Source organism: Stomoxys calcitrans, chromosome 5, assembly GCF_963082655.1.
Source record: "Stomoxys calcitrans chromosome 5, idStoCalc2.1, whole genome shotgun sequence".
In the NCBI taxonomy this organism is placed as follows: domain Eukaryota; kingdom Metazoa; phylum Arthropoda; class Insecta; order Diptera; family Muscidae; genus Stomoxys; species Stomoxys calcitrans.
The window spans coordinates 55451495-55472391 of record NC_081556.1 but is presented as its reverse complement, the minus strand read 5'-3'; the positions used below and the strand labels follow the sequence as shown (position 1 = coordinate 55472391).

At 38.0% G+C, this 20897-nt stretch overlaps 1 long non-coding RNA gene across 2 annotated transcripts in view; it reads right to left on the bottom strand.

Annotated features, from left to right (window-relative positions):
• The window catches only part of LOC106084905 (uncharacterized), a 417203-nt gene that overhangs the window by 142189 nt on the left and 254117 nt on the right, over positions 1 to 20897 (bottom strand). For both annotated transcript variants that reach the window (XR_009398537.1, XR_009398536.1), the window contains exon 8: positions 13125 to 13308. This is a non-coding gene — a long non-coding RNA (uncharacterized LOC106084905). The remainder of the gene's footprint in view (positions 1 to 13124; positions 13309 to 20897) is intronic.

Here is a 20897-nt window from a genome sequence, read left to right as displayed (position 1 = left end):
AGTACACGGTCCCTTGCACCGCTATCTGGAATTTTAGAACATTAACATATTAGTACGATATGAGAGGGTCAATATAAATTCCCTCGCTTGAACTGAAACAATCACATGAAAAAAATGCTAATACCCTCAAAATATTTTCATGCCATAACACAGAGCAAAAACTTTATATAAGGGACTTTAACTCTTATTAACATTGTTATGTTCATTAGGGCGGGTTGATTTTTTTAAACCGTATAGCAAAAACAAGTAAAAAGGCGTTAAGTTCGGCCGCGCCGAACTTTGGATACCCACCACCTTGGGTATATATGTAAACCACCTTTCATCAAAATCCGGTGAAAATTGCATACTTTTTGTCCGATTTGGACCGTATAAACGGGCCAAATCGGACCATATTTGGATATAGCTGCTATATATACCGATTTTGCGATAAAAGGTATATTGCCCATAAATGCTTTAGTTTTCATCCGATTTTGCTGAAATTTGAAACAGTGAGTAGTTTAAGGCTTCCCGATAATTGACCTAAATATTTTTCAGATCGTACTATATTTAGATATATCTACCATATAGACCGATCTCCCGATAAAGGGTCTGAAGACCATATTTGGAACAGCGCCCAGTTTTAAGCCTCCCAACATCCGACCCAAATATGGTACAGATCGGACTATATTTAGATATAGCTGTCATATTGACCGATCAGCCGATAAAGGGTCTGAAGTCCATAAAAGCTTTATTTTTTAACCTATTTCGCTTAAATTTGAAACAGTGAGTTAATTTTAGCCTTCTGACACCCGACATAAATATGGTTGAAATCGGTTTATATTTAGATATATTGGGTTGCCCAAAAAGTAATTACGGATTTTTCATATAGTCGGCGTTGACAAATTTTAAGCATTAGTCGAATTGGATCGTCATGCAACTGAGCGTGAGATAGGAGAGAAGTTAAATTTACCAAAATCAACCGTTCATTATTACCTAAAAAGTCTTGGACTGATGAAAAAGCTTGATATTTGGGTACCACATGTATTAAAAGAAATTCATTTAACAAACCGAATCAAAGTTAAGTTGTTATACGGGCCAAATCGGACCATATTTGTATATAGCTGCTATATATACCGATTTTCCGATAAAAGGTATATTGTCCATAAATGCTTTAGTTTTCATCCGATTTTGCTGAAATTTGAAACAGTGAGTAGTTTAAGGCTTTCCGACAATAGTCCCGACCTAAATATTATTTAGATCGTACTATATTTAGATATAACTGTCACATAGACCGATCAGCCGATAAGGGGACTGAAGCCCACAAAAGCTTTAGTTATTACCCGATTTCGCAGAAATTTTAAACAGTGAGTTTTTCTAACCCTCACTATATCCGACCTTAATATGGTTCAGATCGGTTTATAATTTGATATATCTGCCAAAAAGACTAATATTTTGCTCTACAAAATTGAATTGTGACATATATATTAGATCACTCAATATCCGTGTCGAATTTGGTTGGTTAAGTTATCCAATTTTCACCGGATTGTGACGAAATGGTGTTTACATATATACCCGAGGTCGTGGGTATCCAAAGTTCGGCCCGGCCGAACTTAATGCCCTTTTTCTTGATAATTCTGTTCTCATTCATTGAAATCTACCCGCCCTAAGGTTCATAGTATCCTATCGCATATTCCCTATTTAGACATGACGGTTTTCTCAAGAGGCTATAACACATTCTGTTGAGGCCATGCGTAATATGAGGTAGATATCGCCTTTTCTTATCTACCAGCTTATTTTCGAAGTTTTAAATCACTGACAGTGCGACAGTTTGGCGTGAATATGAAAACTAACATAAGCTGTCTGTCTGACAGATTATCAAGGTATGACAAATGCCTTCTATGTAGTTTCTCTTTGGGTGCAAGGACATTGTTAAGGTTGAAGTCAAGAAAATTTTAAATACCCGTACATTTAAATTGCTTAGCCATATAACCTTTGCATACTCATAAAGTAAAAGGAAATAATTTGTGTCAATCATCCTAAGAGCTCTAAATTGGATTTTAAATCACATGTCAGATTATGATTTAACATTTGTATGAAATTCAACCAATGACTTGAAAAAGTTTTTGCCTTGCTTTAGCAAATAATAAACTTTGATTCACATGAATCGACGTGAAGTATTGCTAATGGTCAAGATTAAGCTTTCATACAAAGCTTTAAGGTTAGACTCCTTGAGACCAAGAAGACCCAATTTAAGATTTATAAAATATGTCTAAAAGAAGAAGCATCAATTTATTATACCCTCTACCATAGAATGGGGTTAGACTTACTTCGTCATTCTGTTTGTAACCACTCGAAATATTCGTCTGATACCCCATAAAGTACATACATTCTTCATCGTCGTGACAGTTTATGTCGATCTAGCCATGTCCGTCCGTCTGTCTGTCGAAAGCACGCTAACTTTCGAAGGGATAAAGCTAGCCACTTGAAATTTTGTACAAATACTTCTTGATAGTGTAGGTCGGTTGGGATTGTAAATGGGCCATATCGATCCATGTTTTGATAAAGCTGCCATAAAAACCAATCTTGGGTCTTGACTTCTTGAGCCTATAGAGGGAGCAATTCTTATCCGTCTATAATGAAACTTTGCACGACGTGCTTTGTTATGATATCCAACAACTGTGCCAAGTATGGTTTAAATCGGTTCATAACCTGATATAGCTGCCATATAAACCGATCATGGGTCTTGACTTCTTGAGCCTCTAGAGGGCGCAATGCTTATCCGATTTGAATCAAATATCGCACGTAGTATTTTGTTATGATATCCAACAACTGTGGAAAGTATGGTTTAAATTGGTCCATAACCTGATATAGCTGTCACATAATCCGATCTGGAAATTTAACTTCTTGAGCTTGTAGAGGGCGCAATCGCATTTGGCTGAAATTTTGTATGACGTATTTGATTTTCAACAACTGTGCTAAATAAGGTAAAAATGGGTTCCTTACCTGATGCTATATAAACCAATCTGGGATCTTGACTTCTTGAGCCTCTGGAGGTCGCAATATGTATCCGATTTGCTTGAAATTTTGTACGACGGATCCTCTCATGACCATCAACATACGTGTTTAGTATGGTCTGAATCGGTCTATAGACTGATATAGCTCCTATATAAATCGATCTCTTTATTTTACTTCTTGACCCCCCAAAAGGCGCAATTCTTATTTGAATTGGCTGACATTTAACACAGGTCTCCAACATACAATTTAATTGTGGTTCGAACCGGACCATATCTTAGTATCGCTCTAATAGCAGAGCAAATCTTTTCTTTTATACTTTTTTTTTGGCTAAGAAGAGATGCCGGAAAAAGAACTCGACAAATGCGATCCATGGAGGGTATAAAAGATTCAGCCCAGCCGGCTCGGCTTTTACTTGTTCGTATTTCACTGACATACTTTAAATGCCCATCACTAACACCATATTCGATACACATAGATTTTTGATTGCTTATAGCCTCTATATACAATTTTCCCCGATTTGTATTTTGATTCTCAAGAGGTCAGAAGTTTTATCCGATTGGGCTGCAATTCGCATTGTAAAGTGTCTTAGTGGTTCTTAGCAATTATGTGGAAACACTGCAAAATCGTATTGAAACATAACGGAGGGCACAAACGGTGCTTTGTCATAAATATTTTTCTTGGAATAATTATGCTAAAGCCACATCACCATATCAACAAGATGAGGTCCTTTTGTGTGTGTGTGTGCATTAATTTCTCATTTTCATAAATTATGGTGTTGATGATGATACAGGCTATGTTGTTGTTGTCACTACTAAAGCTTGATGTGTGGGTGTGTGTGTATCCAAATGATTAAATTACATATGAATGCAAAATGTTGAGCTAAATGTAAGTATCATCACTCACTTATTTTAATTTGGCTTAGGCAGTTAGAATTGCGTAGAGAACGCACAGGGGAAGCCAACTCTTGAGCTGGAGAGTTGCTATGAGATTTAAAATGGTATCCACACTCACATTCATTTAATACTACTGGTACTTGTGTGGGCTGGAGACACTCGTTTGCAGACATGAGACGGCTTAAGTTTTTGTCTCTGTGTCCACAAAATACATGGGCGGAGCGGAAATGCTAAAGCAAGTTGAAAAGTGCGATTTAGTCCAAGCAGGGGAGGCTTTAAAAATGTATATGCAACTTGTTCCGTTTAATAATGATTCAGCAGGGTTGCCAACAGTTGTTAACCGGGTGTGGTCTTGAAATAAAAATTAGTTGATATAAGCAAATACTAGCAGAATATTTTGTTCTTTGCACAAAAACATCGCAAAACCAATGAGTTCGAAGCCTGGCCGGAATATCACAAATATTTATTCTCTGTTACTGTCACTCCATGAAAGCTGGCGATATAAGTGAATATCTAAAACTTTTCAATATACCCTACACCGCTTTGTAATAAAAGCATGTAGCCAATAGTGGGCACTATGATAAAGTGAAAGACATCCAGCGAATGACACATATACAAGCAGCATGCCTACGTGCAGGAGAGTTCGGTGGTGACAGTCTTGCACGAGGTTGAGCACAAAAAAAAAAAAATAAATCTTTCGATGCCACGATGTACACATTGACGTTATGCATTGACATCGAGGGGCTATTAACAATGTGTGGACCGACACTATGATCCATTCCTTAGACCAATACCGGGTTTGATCTGGTGCTTAAAGGCTGATTAATCAATGTACCAAGGAAATGATGGGTAAATTGTGCGAGCCTTTTATGTCATGAGAGAAAAAGGCACAGGCCATGCAACAGGGGTCGGTATATTACTTCGGAGTGATCTTGGACAAGAAACTGAGCTGCAAGTGTCATATGTAGACGGAATGTAGGCTTGAATTGATGAATCCAAGCATAGTTCTTTGGCTCTGCAGGGACGTGATTAAAACAAAACTTATTTACTCTTCAGTAGTTTGGTGGAATGCGATAGCAAAAGTGTAACTTAAAGATAATAAAACAGGTTAACAGATCATGTTCTCTCGGCATGGGAGGAACGATGACGAAAACGCCCACTAGTTCACTGAAAATAGTGACATATTAAGTTTGATTAAGTGCCACTACGGCTATGAGATTTCAGGCGTCGCGACGCGTCGGAAGACGGTATAGAGGATGGGAGTAGGTCACACCATTGTGGTATAATCGAGGCAACGGTAGAAAACCTGGATGGAATGACAAAGCTTTCGGATCAGATACCTGAGGCGACACTTAAGATCGAGTGCGAGGCATTGCTGCCAGCGGCACAATCTTGGATTGAAGGAACTCTGGAACTGTTATCTGGAAGTTTATGCTTCACGAATGAATCAAAGCTAGAGTACAGAGTGGGCATGGTGATCTACCGACTGCCTGATTTGGCTGAAATTTTGCACGGAGAGTTTTGTTATGACTTTGAACAACCGTGCCCTATACGGTACGGTCTATAACCGGATGTAGATTCCATATAAACCGATCTCACCATTCTCCCTGGAATTCGTAATTTTTGCCCATTTTAGTTGAAATTTTGCGAAGAGAGTTTTGTTATAACTAACAACAACCGTGCCTAGTACGGTTCAAATCGGTCCTTACCCTAATATAGCTGCCATATAAATCGATCTCCCTATTTAACCTCTTGAGTGACTGGAAGCCACAACTACTGTCAGATTTGATTGAGATTCTGCACGAAGTACTGTCCAAATCGGTCTATGACCTGATATAGCTAACATATAAGTCGATCTCCTTATTTGTCGACTATGTTCCCAAGAAGAGTAAATTTTTGCTTGATTTTACAGAAATTTGGCACAAAAGTAGACCTCTACCCCTCAACTAACTTCATTTGAGTTCATTTTTAGCAGGATCCATGGTATTGGTTTCCCAAGATTCGACCAGGTCAAATTTGTACTCTTTGTTTAATTTATTCATTAATTTTATAATTCGCCAACATGAAGTCGTTCTCGGATTTATGAGCACTATTTTGCCAATAGGAAAACGGAACACTAAAGGAAGGATCATAGCAAAGCGAGGAGGAATGTAAGAGCAGACGATTTGACAGTGAAGGCCAACGCGAAGCCTTTCGCACCGATTTTACATTTGTGAGCTCGTAGTCCTATGTGTCCCTTTATGATACTGAAAGATATACTAACTTCCTTCTTACTTCCTTTTAGCAATAGCCTCGTCTTTTCACGACCCTAATCTCCCCATAAGATTTTCGCAGTCTTACGGACCGTTTCGCTTTTCCACAATGTAGCATGCGCATTCGTCGCCCACTCCCTTAACTGTGCTAAGTTCGGCCCGGTCGAACTTTTTATAGCCGAGTCCAAACGGCGTGCCTCAGAGCGACGCCTCTTTGGGGAGAAGTTTTTACATGGCAAAGTACCTCACAAATGTCGCCGGCATAACCACCGCTTAAAATTTTTCTGATGTTCCTGCCAGGATTCGAACCCAGGCGTTCAGCGTTATAGGCGGATATACTAACCTCTGCGCTACGGTGGCCTCTATTTTACTAAGGTAATGTTAATATTGATATATTTAATGCATTTTCTCCTGCAAATGTATAGCTCAATTTGTATACCTTACACCACTACTGTATTGGTATTAAAACGTACTGCATTTGTTTGTAACATCCAGAAGGAAGAAAGATAGATCCATTGATAAGTATACCGATTGGCTTAGAATCACTTCCCGATTCGATTTAGACTATGTCCTTCTGTCTATGAATAAAATATAGGTAGGCAGGTATTTTTGGTTTAGAGACGAAAATTTGAAAACATCGGTTCACATTTAAACATAGCTTCCATATATGTGTTCGTTGGATTTGGACTAATATGGCAATAATATATTCATTTGTTAAACGATTTTCATGGAATTTTGCACGAAGATTTCTTCTATGACTCTCGCCATTACTGACAAGCTTGATAAAAATTGGTTGGATTTAGATATATCTGTTGTATACACTTAACCAAATTTGTTATTCAAAACAGCAAAAATGTTTGCTAAAACAGCAGTTTTTGTCTGCTGAAAATGGAATGGCAGACATTACCGCTGTTTCAGCAAACATTTCTTACTGCTATTTCAATTAACAAAATCTTCTGTTTTCAGTACACAAGTCTGGTGAAAAAAAATCTTAATGCTACTTTTTATGGTTGCCTGTTACTTGTTTTGATTAATTAAGACATTTTTTAGAAATTTTGTTAGAAGAATTGATTTTAATTTGTGAAATATTACTGTAAAGAAGCTACCTGTTCCATCCATTGGTGTACATTTCGAAATATGGCTGAGCTAGCTCGCATTATTATACCCACCACCGCATTATGGGGGTAAGTTCATTTTGTCATTCCGTTTGCAACATATCGAAATATCCGTTTCCGACCCTATAAAGTATATATATTCTTGATCAGCGTAAAAATCTAAGACGATTTAGGCATGTCCATCCGCCTGTCTGTTGAAATCACGCTACAGTCTTTAAAAATAGAGATATTGAGCTGAAACTTTGTACGGATTCTTTTTTTGTCCATAAACAGGTTAAGTTCGAAGATAGGCTATGTCGGACTATATCTTTATATAGCCCCCATATAGACCGATTTATTATCCGATTTTGCTAAAATTTTGGCACAGTGAGTTGCGTTACGCCCTTCGACATCATTCATCAATTTGGCCCAGATCGGTTCAGATTAGGATATAGCTGCCATATAGACCGATCCGCCGATTTAGGTCTTTAGGTCCATAGAAGCCACATTTATCACCCGATTTTGCTGAAATTTGAGACAGTGAGTTGTCTTAAACCCTTCGGCGTCTTTCTTCAATGTGGCCCTGATCAGTTCAGATTTGGATATAGATGCCATATAGACCGATCTCTCGATTTAAGGGTTTGGCCTATAAAAGGCGTATTTATTGACTGATTTCGCCGAAATTTGGTGCAGAGAGTTATGAGAGGCCTTTCGACAGTCCTCTTTAATTTGGGGCAGATCGGTTCAGATTTGGATATAGCTGCCATATAGACCGATCTCTCGATTTACAGTTTTGGACCCATAAAAGTGGCATTTATTGTCCGATTTCGCCGAAATTTGGGACAGGGAGTTGTTTTAGGCCCTTCGATAGCTCTCTTCAATGTGGCTCAGATCGTTTCATATTTGGATATAGTTGCCATATATACCGACCTCTCGATTTAAAGTCTTGGGCCCATAAAAAGCACAGTTATAATCCGATTTCGCTGAAATTTGAAACAGTGACTTATGTTAGGCTTTTCGACAACCGTGTCGTATATGGTTCAGATCGGTTTGTTTTTAGATATAACTACTAAAAAGACCAATATTTTGTTATACACAATTGAACAATGACTTGTTCTTATTAGTATTTGGTCCAAATCGGAACATATTTCGATGTAACTGCTATGGGATATAAGGTATGCAATTTTCACCGGATTATGACGGAAGGTGGTTTACATATATACCCGAGGTGGTGGGTTTTCAAAGTTCATACCGGTCAAACTTTTCCCCTTTTTATTTTTTTGTTATTACTAATGTGCACATGACTCGCATGGCCTTTTGTATCTAAATTTAAAGAAAAAAAGGTGTGAAAAGTATACATTCAGTGGTGATTATAAACCACTGAGACACACATTTGTAAATGTGTTCTATTTCTCCTTAAAAAAAAACAACAGACTTTTCAGCAGTAAAAGCCTGCTACTATGAAATTGCAGAATTACTGCTGTAATAGTAGAACTACCGCTACAATAGCAGCAAAATTAACTTCTAATATACAGCAGACAGTGTTTGTTTTTTCAGCAAAAATTTCTATGTGTGTATATGTATGTATCTCCCGATTTGCATTTCTAGAACCTGTGCAGGCGCATTCATCAACTGATGTGCTCAAAGTGTTGCACACTGCTTAATTCTATGACTACCACAAACAACGAAGATTTAGGTCGAAATAAGTTCGGATTGGAATACAGCTCCCATACGTATGTTCGTCCAATTTTGCAATTATACTGTAGTTATTTGGGCATTTGTCAACTGATTCTACCAAAATTTTATACTAAATGTTCTCTTTATGTCTTAAGATTACTGATAAATTTTCTAGAAATCGGTTCATATTTAGATATAGCTCCCATATATACATATGTGTTCCCGATTTAAAATTTTAGAGCCTTTGAAGTCGCATTTTCAACCGAACTTCACAAAATTCTGTGCGGCGCTTTTTTTACGACTTTCACAATATGTACCGATATTTGTTGGAATTGGTTTCAATTTCCTCTGTGACTCCTGCATTACGTACTTGTTTTGGTCAATATTCTACATTTCAAATTTAAGCCAATTTTAATTTCGATGCATTCCCAGTGTGGTACAGGATTTTATCAGGTCAGCTTTATCCGACTTAAGCCCTCCTTACGTTTCATAATTTGAATGCGGATGCTAAAAAATCTTCCTTTCCCCACATTTTACAAAATTTTTTAAGCAAATATCTCTACAAATGGTTTCGAAAGGGGACATTTTGAGACGTGACCAACCCCTTAAAATGACATTCCTTTAATTTGTAGTATTCTACTAGCTCACAAACAAACACAAACTAAATGGAAACTAATATGGATATACGAGTATGGATGTGTAATTATGTGAAGTAGACACTTTTTGCTAAATGTCTACATACACTTAGTTTTGTGCCTAAGTAGAATGAAGATGTTTTACCTTTAATTTTATCCATAAATTATTAATTCATGTACATAGCTATGCTTGAATGGCTGTATGTGTGCTCTGTGAACTCTCATATGAAGAAGTAAAAAGCAGAATAGCACAACAATATAAATTCGCATTTACCAAAGCTGTTGATGTATAGTATTTTTATTGTTAAAACTTTCGCAATCTCTTATAAGGCCTGAACATTTCGAATTGCTCATATTCCAGACTTTCTTTTTTTTAATTTTCTTATGGAATGGACATTTCTCTTCTCTCCTTTTCTCCCGACCCCACCCGACGCCTCACCACTGCTTGGCTCCTTGCTACATTTTGCAGATTTGCTATGTATATCGCTATTTTGGTAGCAATAGCGTTTTGACACTACGAGGGCTGCTATATATGTTTCTGGCCTAATAATGAAAAGGCAAATTTGTCATCATTGATCATTTTAATGATCAATGATGAACAATGACTTGTTCGTTTTTTCTCCCAAGACTTCTGGCAGTAAAATTGTTGTGTATCAATTAGAATTGATCGTCCTACGTTGCTCAAGCGGAACAGTAGCCTCATGGCCAGTTTTGTCATAGAAGCAGGCGACCATTTGATTCGAAGTGTTCATATGGGAGCTATATAATGGTCGTACGTCAAAACGTTACGAGCACGATTATGCTAGAAAGTTTCAAACTCTCCAATGGTTGTTGTTGTAGCCACCTTTGCAAGTCGAGTTGGCGTTCCTCGTCAAGCTCTTATGGGAGAGCAAGCTCATTCTGGCCGATCGCCACGGGAACATGATGGCCATTGGTTATTTAATGGCGCCAATAACTCACCTTGTCCTATCGAGTATCATAGGCACTCAGTATTTTAGCAAGAGCAGGTGCCACATGGCCTTCCAGTAAGACTCTTCACTCAATAAAGCTGATTGTCTGCAACTGCAGTTGCTGCTACTCTGTATGAAGCATTATACTATCTTCAACCTGTGGACGCGCCCAGTAGCTCCCGGCTGAGCTTCTCGTGTTAACAAAGAACACCACACAGATTGAAGTTTAAAAGTTCCAGCATGTGTGATGCTCATAGTTATCCAGAGCCGGTTTCTTGAGCCTGTTCCCGTAACGCCTCTATGATATAAATACCACATTAACCCCGCTCTTTAGCCTTTCATTAGCTGTGCTTTTCCCAATGCATGTGTTTTTTTTTGTAATGGCAGATTTTTTGTCCGCACAATTACATTACACTCATGGTATACACATGATTCTGTGCATCTGCTGGAAGCTGTATTGATGGCTTCGAACGCTAGACCACCACCCTCCAGCGAAGGATGGTGGGTAATAAAGATATTGAGCTGGAACTTTGTTTTGTCCATAAGCGTATAACGTTCGAAGATGGGGTATATTGGACTATAATTTTATTTAGCCCCCACATAGACCGATCTCCCGATTTAAGGTCTTAGGCCCATAATGGTCACATATATCGACCGAAATTGAAATTTCGTACAGTGAGTTGTATTAGGCCACTCCATATTCATGCTGAGTATGTCCTAAGGGGATCCATATTTGGATATAGCTGTCATATGTAGCGATTTTCCGATTTTTTACACAGTGAGCAGTGTAAGTCAGTCCCTAAAAGTCTGTAACGATCGTGGTTTGGATCGGTCCATTTTCGGAACGATCTCCCGAATGAAAGTTTTTAATCCAAGGTCTTTATATCCGATTTTGCTGAAATTTAGTACATTGAGCTAAGTTACATCACTACATCCCTACATTATTGAAACATTATATTTCTCGATACATTACATTTTTTACACAAATTTGTCGAAATGTGGTTAATATATATAATCGAGGTAGTGGGTATCCAAACTTCGGCCCCGCTGAACCTAATGCCGTTCTTAAATGACATTTTTTTATGTTCATGATTTTTCGTAATAGTGTTTTTTTACCCACTAGAAACCTTTAATGCAAATTTCAGATCGATAAATTTAATAGAAATATTTTTGTCGCTCCTTCCCCTACAAGCGAGAACACTGTGCATTGTGGTGTGTAACTGAAGTTTCCAACATGAATCGCTTATGTCAAGTTTATTGAACGATTTCTAATTATAAGCAGAAATTACATATGTATCTTCAGCAGATAAGCATTGTACTCCGATATCTCAAGTTATCAAATCAACAATCGGTTCATATTGAGGTACATATATCAGGTGCATAAATAGGGCTGCCTGGCGTGACAATTTGAGGTCATTTTGAGGAATTTGTGCAAAAATGTTTGCCTTTTGATGCTTGACGATTTTTGAAGTTAGGGATTGTAAGTTTGGTTTTTATTTTATTCAAAGTGTTGTCTTTAGACAATATGTCATTGATAAAATGACTTGAAAGAAAATTTCATTGCGATTTTTCTTTCAACTTTTATTTAAAAGGAAATTTTTTTCTTTCTTGATAGAGAAAATTCGTTTTGTCTTAACATAAATTTTCTTTCAAATTTTGGGATTTTTTCTCGAAATTTATTACATGGAAATTAATCACGTGTAAGACGAATAGTGTAACAGTCCTATAGGAGAAAATAGGGTTATTGTGGCATGTGTTTATCCAAATCTTGGCCCAAAAAAAGACAATTTTTGACAATTGGATAAAAAATACATATCGGTTTATGAAGCTGAACACCTGGTGACGAATCCTGGTTAAAACTTCAGAAACAATTTTATTTTCGCTTATTGGGACCAAAAGGAAAAAAATTGAGGGATACTTTATTTATTATTAGCAAACAAAATCCTTTAAAGCATAGGACAGTTTAACCCGTAGGAATAGAAAATCTTTTGTGTAAATCCCTATTCCTTAACAATAATTGGTAGGTTAGGTTAGGTTAGGTAAGAGTGGTAGTCCTTTACAGACTCACTTAGACACTTATTGTCCATTGTGATACCACAGTAGAGACAAACCAAGGCGTCTGGTGGGAATTTAACCCACGACTCCCGCACTGGCAAAACCCAGCACGCTACCAACTAGGCTACCGGGGCGCCTAACATTAATTGATAACTTTATAAAAATATAATTGTGTTATTACGACATTTTGCATTTACCGCAACGAAATGCTTTAAGGCGTATTCATATGTTATTCGTGAGTTCTTTGGTGATTACCTTAGTCCTCCCCCAACCAAGTACTTTTCATTGCCTTTTTGTGTGTGTATGTATGTGTGTAGCAATTTAGCTCTATTACACCCTGCCTGGCTTAAACTTTCTAAGATGGTTTTACTCTAATTCTAAAAATTCCTTGGAATTCAAGTGTAACTTTTCCTAAGTGGCATTATACATGCAACTTCAAGTACAAAGAATCGTGAAGCAGCGCGAAAGAGTGAAGGCATTCAAGTGACATGATGCTGGCTGGTGTGGGCTGCATGGGTGATTCTTAGGTTTTGACTTTGTTTATGGAAAGTTTTGATTAAATATGCATAATTACCTGGTGTCGTTTAAGAACAACTTGGGCGTTTTTCCAGTTAACATGACAACAGCACTTTAAGGAGCATATTCTGACTTTGCGTCTCATACGTGAGACATTACGAGACACCTATGTAGAGGAGTTTTCTGGTCTTTGTGTTGTAAATTTTCAAATGACATGTTTTGGTTGCTGCTGCTATGTGGTTCTGCAAAGAAAGAAAGTAAATAAAAACTTTTGATATTTGTTTTGTGTTTATAAGCACCTATATAATTATGTTTTCATAGAAATAAAAAAAAATTAATTAAGATGGAATTATATGCATATGAAACATATGCTAAGCATGGCCAACAACATGAATCTTATGCACAAAGTTTTTTGGAAGAAGCCAAAACCAAATTATAATCCCACTTCACAAGTAGTTATTCACAAAATCCATGTAAATATTGGATTGCCCAAAAAGTAATTGCGGATTGTTTAAAAGAAAGTAAATGCATTTTTAATAAAAGTTAGAATGAACTTTAATCAAATATACTCTTTTTACACTATTTTTTTCTAAAGTAAGCTAATAGTAACAGCTGATAATTGACAGAAGAAAGAATGCAATTACAGAGTCACAAGCTGTGAAAAAATTTGTCAACGCCGACTATATGAGAAATCAGCAATTACTTTTTGGGCAACCAATAACTCAAAACATATATTATTGGGCGTTTTTCAACTATAAAGATATACTTATTTGGGCAAATTCATTTGCAATCCGTCAAAGTCTTCATGTCCGATCCCAATATTCTTCTAATTACTAAATGATAAAGTATAGCGATTTGTTTATTTGTAATGATAAAGGGCCTCCTTTTTATAGCCGAGTCCGAACGGCGTGCCGCAGTGCGACTCCTCTTTGAAGAGAAGTTTTACATGGCATAGTACCTCACAAAAGTTGCCAGCATTAGGAGGGGAAAACCACCGTTGAAAATTTTTTCTGATGGTCTCGCCAGGATTCGAACCCAGGTGTTCAGCGTCATAGGCGGACATGCTAATCTCTGCGCTACGGTGGCCGCCTGAACCGATCACCCTGAAGTTTTTCACACAATTTAGAGTGAAATATGATACTTTATTTTTATACCCACCATTAGTTTGTAACACATCGAAGTATTCCCGAAACATTTCCGATCCGATATAAAGTATATATCTTAACTCTAGATCGCGGTAAAACCTAATAAGATCAAGCGCTGTCTGCCTATTGTATCACGTTACAGTCTTTCACAGATTCTTTTTATAGCCACCACTATAGGATAGGGGGTAAACTAATATTGTCAGTTCGTTTGCAACACCTCGAATATTAATCTGCGACCCCATACGTATATATATTCTAAATTGTCTCTACATTCTGAGTCGATTTAGCCAAGTCCATCCGTCTGCCGAAATCACGATAGAATGACGAATGCGCAAAGCTAGCCGCTTAAAATTTTGTACAGATTCTTCTTATTGAAGTAGTGCATTGGGGATTGCAAATGGGCCATTACAATCCAGATTTGGATGAAGCTCTTTTATAAACCGATCCGCCGATTTGACTTATTGACTCCCTACAAGCCGTAGTTTTTGTCTGATATGTACGGTTCAAATCGGTCTATAACCGGATATAGCTCCGATATAAATCCATCTTCCTATTTGACATTTTAAGCCCCTTGACGGCGCAAATGTTATACGATTTGGTAAAAGTTTAGCACGTGGTGTTCTGTCAAGACTTCATTTTACTGTGCTAAGTACCGTCCACATCGTTATATTGTATAACCTCATATAGCTCCCATAAAAATCGACCTCTTGATTTCGCGGTTGGAGCTTCAATTTGTATCCGATCTGTCTCAAATTTTGCACATTATGTTCTGATACGACTGGAGGCGACCGTAGCGCAGAGGCAAGCATGTCCGTCTATGACGCTGAACGCCTGGGTTCGAATCCTGGCGAGACCAACAGAAAAAATTTTCAGTGGTGGCTTTCCCCTCCTAATGCTGGCAAATTTTGTGAGGTACTATGCCATGCAAAACTTCTCTCCAAAGAGGTGTCGCACTGCGGCACGCCGTTCGGACTCGGCTATAAAAGGGAGGCCCCTTATGATTGAGCTTAAACTTGAATCGGACTGCACTCATTGATATGTAAGAAGTTTGCCCCTGTTCCTTAGTGGAATGTTCATGGGCAAAATTTGCATCTGTATTTGTTCTGTTACGACTTCCAACAACTGTGCCAAGTATGGTCAAAATCAGCATTTAGATTGATATAGCTCCCATTTAAAATGATCTCTCGATTTCACGTCTGGAGCACCTGGAAGCAACAATTTTTATAGACCGGACGGTCAACATTGGGAACTCAGGAACCGAGATATATTTTCGGGAGATTAACGCTTTCTCTGAGAATGGCACGATCCGCATCGTTTGGGGCGTGGGGCGCCCGAATCAAGGGCGTGGGCGTCGAACGTATTTGTAACACTGTGGAACAGCAAAACGGTCAGTAGGACGACGTAATTCCTATGGGGAGATCCGTCCCTTTTTATGGGGCAGTGCGTTGTGCTATGCCCTTGGATACCCCTCTTCAATTTGGCATAGATCGGTCCAGATTTGGATATAGCTGCCGTATAGACCGAACCGATGATTTAGGGTCTTAGACCCATAAAAGCCACATTTATTATCGTCTTTTGCTGAAATTTGCGACAGTGAGTTGTATTAGGCCCTTCGACATATTTCTGCAATTTGGTCGATCAGATCGGTCCAGATTTATATATAGCTGCCATATAAACCGACCTCTCGATTTAAGGTTTTGGGGCCATAAAAGGCGCATTTATTATCCGATTTCGCCGAAATTTGGGAGAGTGCGCTCTGTCAGGCTCTTCTTTTCTGAGACTTGGCCCAAATTGGTCCAGATTTCGATATAGCTCCCATATGGCCGATCTCTCGATTTAAGGTTTTGAGCCCATAAAAGTCGCATTTATTGTCCGATTTCTCCGAAATTTGGGACAGTGAGTTGTGTTACGTCCTTGGATATCCCTCTTCAATTTGGCATAGATCGGTTCAGATTTGGATATAGCTGTCATATAAACCGATCTCTCGATTGAAAGTGTTGACCCCATAAAAGGCACATTTCAAATCCGATTTCGGTGAAATTTGACACAGTGACTTATGTATGGTTCAGATCGGTCTATATTTGGATATGGCTACTAATAAGACCAATATTTTGTTCTACAAAAATGAATAATGTCTTGTTCTTATTAGACCACTCAAAGTCCGTGTCGAATTTGGCCGAACTCGGACCATATTCCGATAAAGCTGTTATGGGGCCATAAATTATGCATTTTTCACCGGATTATGACGAAAGGTGGTTTACATATATATCCGAGGTGGTGGGTATTCAAAGTTCGGCCCGGCCGAACATAGCGCCTTTTTACTTTTTATACCCTCCACCATAGGATAGGGGTATACTAATTTCGTCATTCTATTTGTAAATTCAAGAATTATTCGTCTAAGACCCCATAAAGTATATATATTCTTGATCGTCATGATTTTTTATGTCGATCTAGCCATGTCCGTCCGTATGTCCGTCCGTCCGTCTGTCCGTCCGTCCGTCCGTCCGTCCGTCTGTCCGTCCGTCCGTCTGTCTGTCCAAATCACACTAACTTTCGAAGGAGTAAAGCTAGCCGCTTGAAATTTTGCACAAATACTTCTTATTAGTGTAGGTCGGTTGGGATTGTAAATTGTCTATATCGGTCCACGTTTTGGTAAAGCTGCCATATAAACCTATCTGGTGTCTTGACTTCTTGGGCGTCTAGAGTGCGCAATTCCTATCCGATTTGGCTGAAATTTTGTACGACGTGTTTTTTTACGACTTCCAACAACTTTAAAAATAATTCAAATCGGTCAATAACCTGATCTAGCTGCCATATAAACCGATCTGGGTTCTTGACTGCTAGAGCCATTAGAGGACGCAATTATAATCCGATTTGGCTGAAATTTTGCATGGCGTGTTTAGTTATGACTTCCAACAACTGTGTTAAGAATGGTTCAAATCGGTCCATAACCTGCTATAGCTGCCATATAAACCGATTCGGTGTCTTGACTTCTTGAGCCACTAGAGGGCGCAATTATAATCCGATTTAGCTGAAATTCTGCGTGAGATGGATCGTTGTAACTTTCAACAACTGTGCTAAGAATAATTCAAATCGGTTCATAACCTGATATAGCTACCACATAAACCGATATGAGATCTTGACTTCTTGAGCCTCTAAAGGGCGCAAGTATTATCCTATTTGGCTGAAATTTTGTACCACGGCTTCTCTTATGACCTTTAACATATGTGTCGAATATGGAATGAATCGGTTTATGGCCTAATACAGCTCCCCTATAGACCAATCTCCCTATTTTACTTCTTCAGCCCCTAAAATGCGCAATTCTAACTAGTTTCAACCTAACCTAGTTAACATTTTGCAGCAACTATATCTAAAACAGTCTAAGTCGGTCTTTATCCTGATATAGCTCCCATAGAAACAAATCTCCCTTATCTTTGTTTGATTCCTAGGAGCTTGAATTTTTTTGTTGGTTTAGCAGAAATTAACGCCCCTCAACAAAATTTATTTTTTTTTGTAAATTTTTTGCAAATTCCATGGCGCGGGTTTTCGAGATTCGGCCTGGCCTACTTTTTTACTTGTTACTTGCTCAAGTATGTTACATTGCAGCAATTTGCCATTACGGTTTAGAGCAACATAGAGTTCAAGCAGTGGTTTATTTTTGGAATCATTTTTGTCCGAAATATTAATCCTATATCGCATTTGTTATTCTTAACCCATATCCTCCATATGTCATTTGGTTAATCCCCGAACTTGGCCCTTTCTCGTTCGTCAAGGTAAAGCAAAAAAAAAAAAAAAAAATTTTTATGAACATTTCGTACACTTCGGGAATGTTCTTAAAACTTTAATTTAAAAAAAAAAAAAAAAACAAATTTACCAACGTCAACATTGACTGCAGCAACTTGAAATTATCTCTCATTTGGTTTATGAGAAAGATGGCCAAAAATGGATCGATAATATTACTGGGCATTTAAAATTGTAGACACCGACAAATTCACAGTCACGCACACCACTCACAAATACTAACACCAACACTCACACAGATAATAGAAGTTTAGTTGTCGAAACTATTTCCGGATTTTAAGAATTGCGGCCATTACGTGCTGGCTAAATGAAATTCCATTGTTCCTGTCATTTGACAAATAAAATGCCAATTTCAATAACTCCTGGGTGGGATAATGAAAAGAGCCGCAAAAGTTTCGCATAACATTGCTGAACGAGTTGAGAGGAAACTTTTTTAATCTTCTTACCAAAATGAAGCCCTGAACTTTTTACTTAAATAGAGGGAAAATTAAAACACTATAACAACTTTTCCCACTGTGATTGTTCAAGAGGACCAACGTGACAATTTTCATCACCAATCTCATTTCCGAATTAAATGGCAATTTCACGACACTCGAAGTAAGGGGCAGATGAATAGGAAGCTCAAAAACATTTCATTTTACTACACCAACAAAGTGCTCACTAACCCACTTGCCGCGAAAAGAGTAGTAAATTGTATTCGCTTAGTTTTTGGAGGGGGGGGACTTTAAATGGTTGAAGTACAGTTTTAGGAAGGAAACTTTACTAAAGTCAAAACAAAAACAATCTCTATTGACACAAACTTATCGCTTTGCCCAACAGGCAAATGACACTTGGAATTTTGAAAGATGGCAAGTGTAACTGTAGAATGAATGGTAAAACAATAGAAAATCTTCTGATAAAAGGTAGAGTAATAAGAGTATAAATGCCATTTTTATGATCAAAATCACAAAGTAGATGCGTATAGAAAAATCCTGGAAATATTTCTGTAACTTTTGCAATTTTAAAATTATGCTCAAAATTCCACAAATGGGAATTAAGTTTGTGAAAGGGGAGTTTTGTTCATTGATATCGATATTTATCCGATGTTTGTGGCTTTTTAAACCCGAAATCGGCTTGGTTAACTATATTTGTATTTGTATTTGTAGTTTATTATGATAAACCCCATACAAAAGACAGTGTCTTATATAAAGCATGGGTTAGTAAATTGATAAATACAATGAGTTTAACAAGTTTTCATTTAAATAGAACAATAATTGGTACAAAATATTTAATGTTGAATGTTTACAGAAATTCATTACACATTGCATAAAACGCATCTACAACGAGTTCTATTTAGGAAAGTAGGATAGAAATGGAAGAATGGAGAATTTGTTTTAAGGAAAACAAGTAAGAGCGTGCTAAAATCGGCCGGGCCGAATCTTATATACGCTCTACCATAGATCGCATTTGTCGAGTTCTTTGCGTGGTATATTTTTTAGGGCAAACAAAGAATAATGGGTAAGAATTGTTATGCTATTGGAGATATGTCAAGTTATAGACCTATTCGGACCATAAGTGAATTGAATGTTGAAGACTATAGAAGAAGTCATTGGGTAATATTTCATTCCATTCGGATGCGCCTTGTACGGACTGAAGAAGCATAATCGGGAGATGGGTTTATATGGGAGCTGTATCAGGGTACCAATCGATTAAGCCAATATTGAACACGTATGTTGAGGGTAATGGGAGAAGCCGTTGTTCAAAATTTCAACAAAATCGGATAAGAATTACGCCCTCTAGAGGCTTAAGAAGTCAAGATCCTAGATTGGTTTATATGGCTGTTATATCAGGTCATGTACCGAGTTGAACCATATTTATCGCAGTTGTTGGAAGTCAGAACAGAATACTTCAGCCAAATCGGATAAGAATTGCGCCCTCTAGATGGTCAAGAAATCTGGACCCAAGATCGGTTTATATGGCAGCTATACCAAAACATGGACCTATTTTGGCCCAATGGACCTACACTAATAAAAAGCATTTGAGCAATAATTCAAGCGGCTAGCTTTACATGGCTAGATCGACTTAAATGTCATGACAATCAATAATATATATATTTTTTGAGGTCTTAGAGGCATATTTCGAGGTGCTAGGTTAGGTTAGGTTTCAGTTGCAGACTGCCATCAGACTCACTTAGACGTTTTCGTCCATTGTGATACAGGATACACAGGAACAGAAGAAGAAAGATGCCTTCTAGTTCCTACCGTTGAACCATCGAGATCGCTTTAAAATTCCCAGTAACTTGCGAATGTTCTTAGCTGCTAAATCAGACAGGTTCTCAAAGCAATGAGGATTTAAAATGGAACTCCTTCTAACTGCTAGTGCGGGACACACACACAGAAGATATTCTATAGTCTCTTCCTCCAAGATGTCCCTACAGCTTCTGCAAAGTCGTTGCTGGCAAACTTCAGTCTGTCAGCATGTTTTCAAATTGTGACCTGTCATGACGCACACTATGATTGAGACAGCAAAGCAGTAGGCTTCTTCAAGTCTAGATGAGGCCACATAGTTTTGGAATACTCACAGCCCCCTCTTTGTGACCATCTATCATTCGTTGCCTTTCGGGCCTGGCCAGAGGCATACCCACAGATTCCAGTGTCCCTGGGGAGTGTAAGGTAGTTCCTAGTCGCGCAAGCTCGTCTGCTTTAGAATTCCCTGGGATATCTCTGTGACCCGGCACCCAGAACAGGTGAATTTTGAATTGTTCAGCCATCTCGTTGAGAGATTTGCGACAGTTGAGGGCGGTTTTTGTGTTCAGAAATACGTTCTCCAGGCATTTAATGGTTGCCTGGCAGTCTGAGAAGATATTTATGCCAATCGTCGTAATATATCATTATTATATCTTAGTC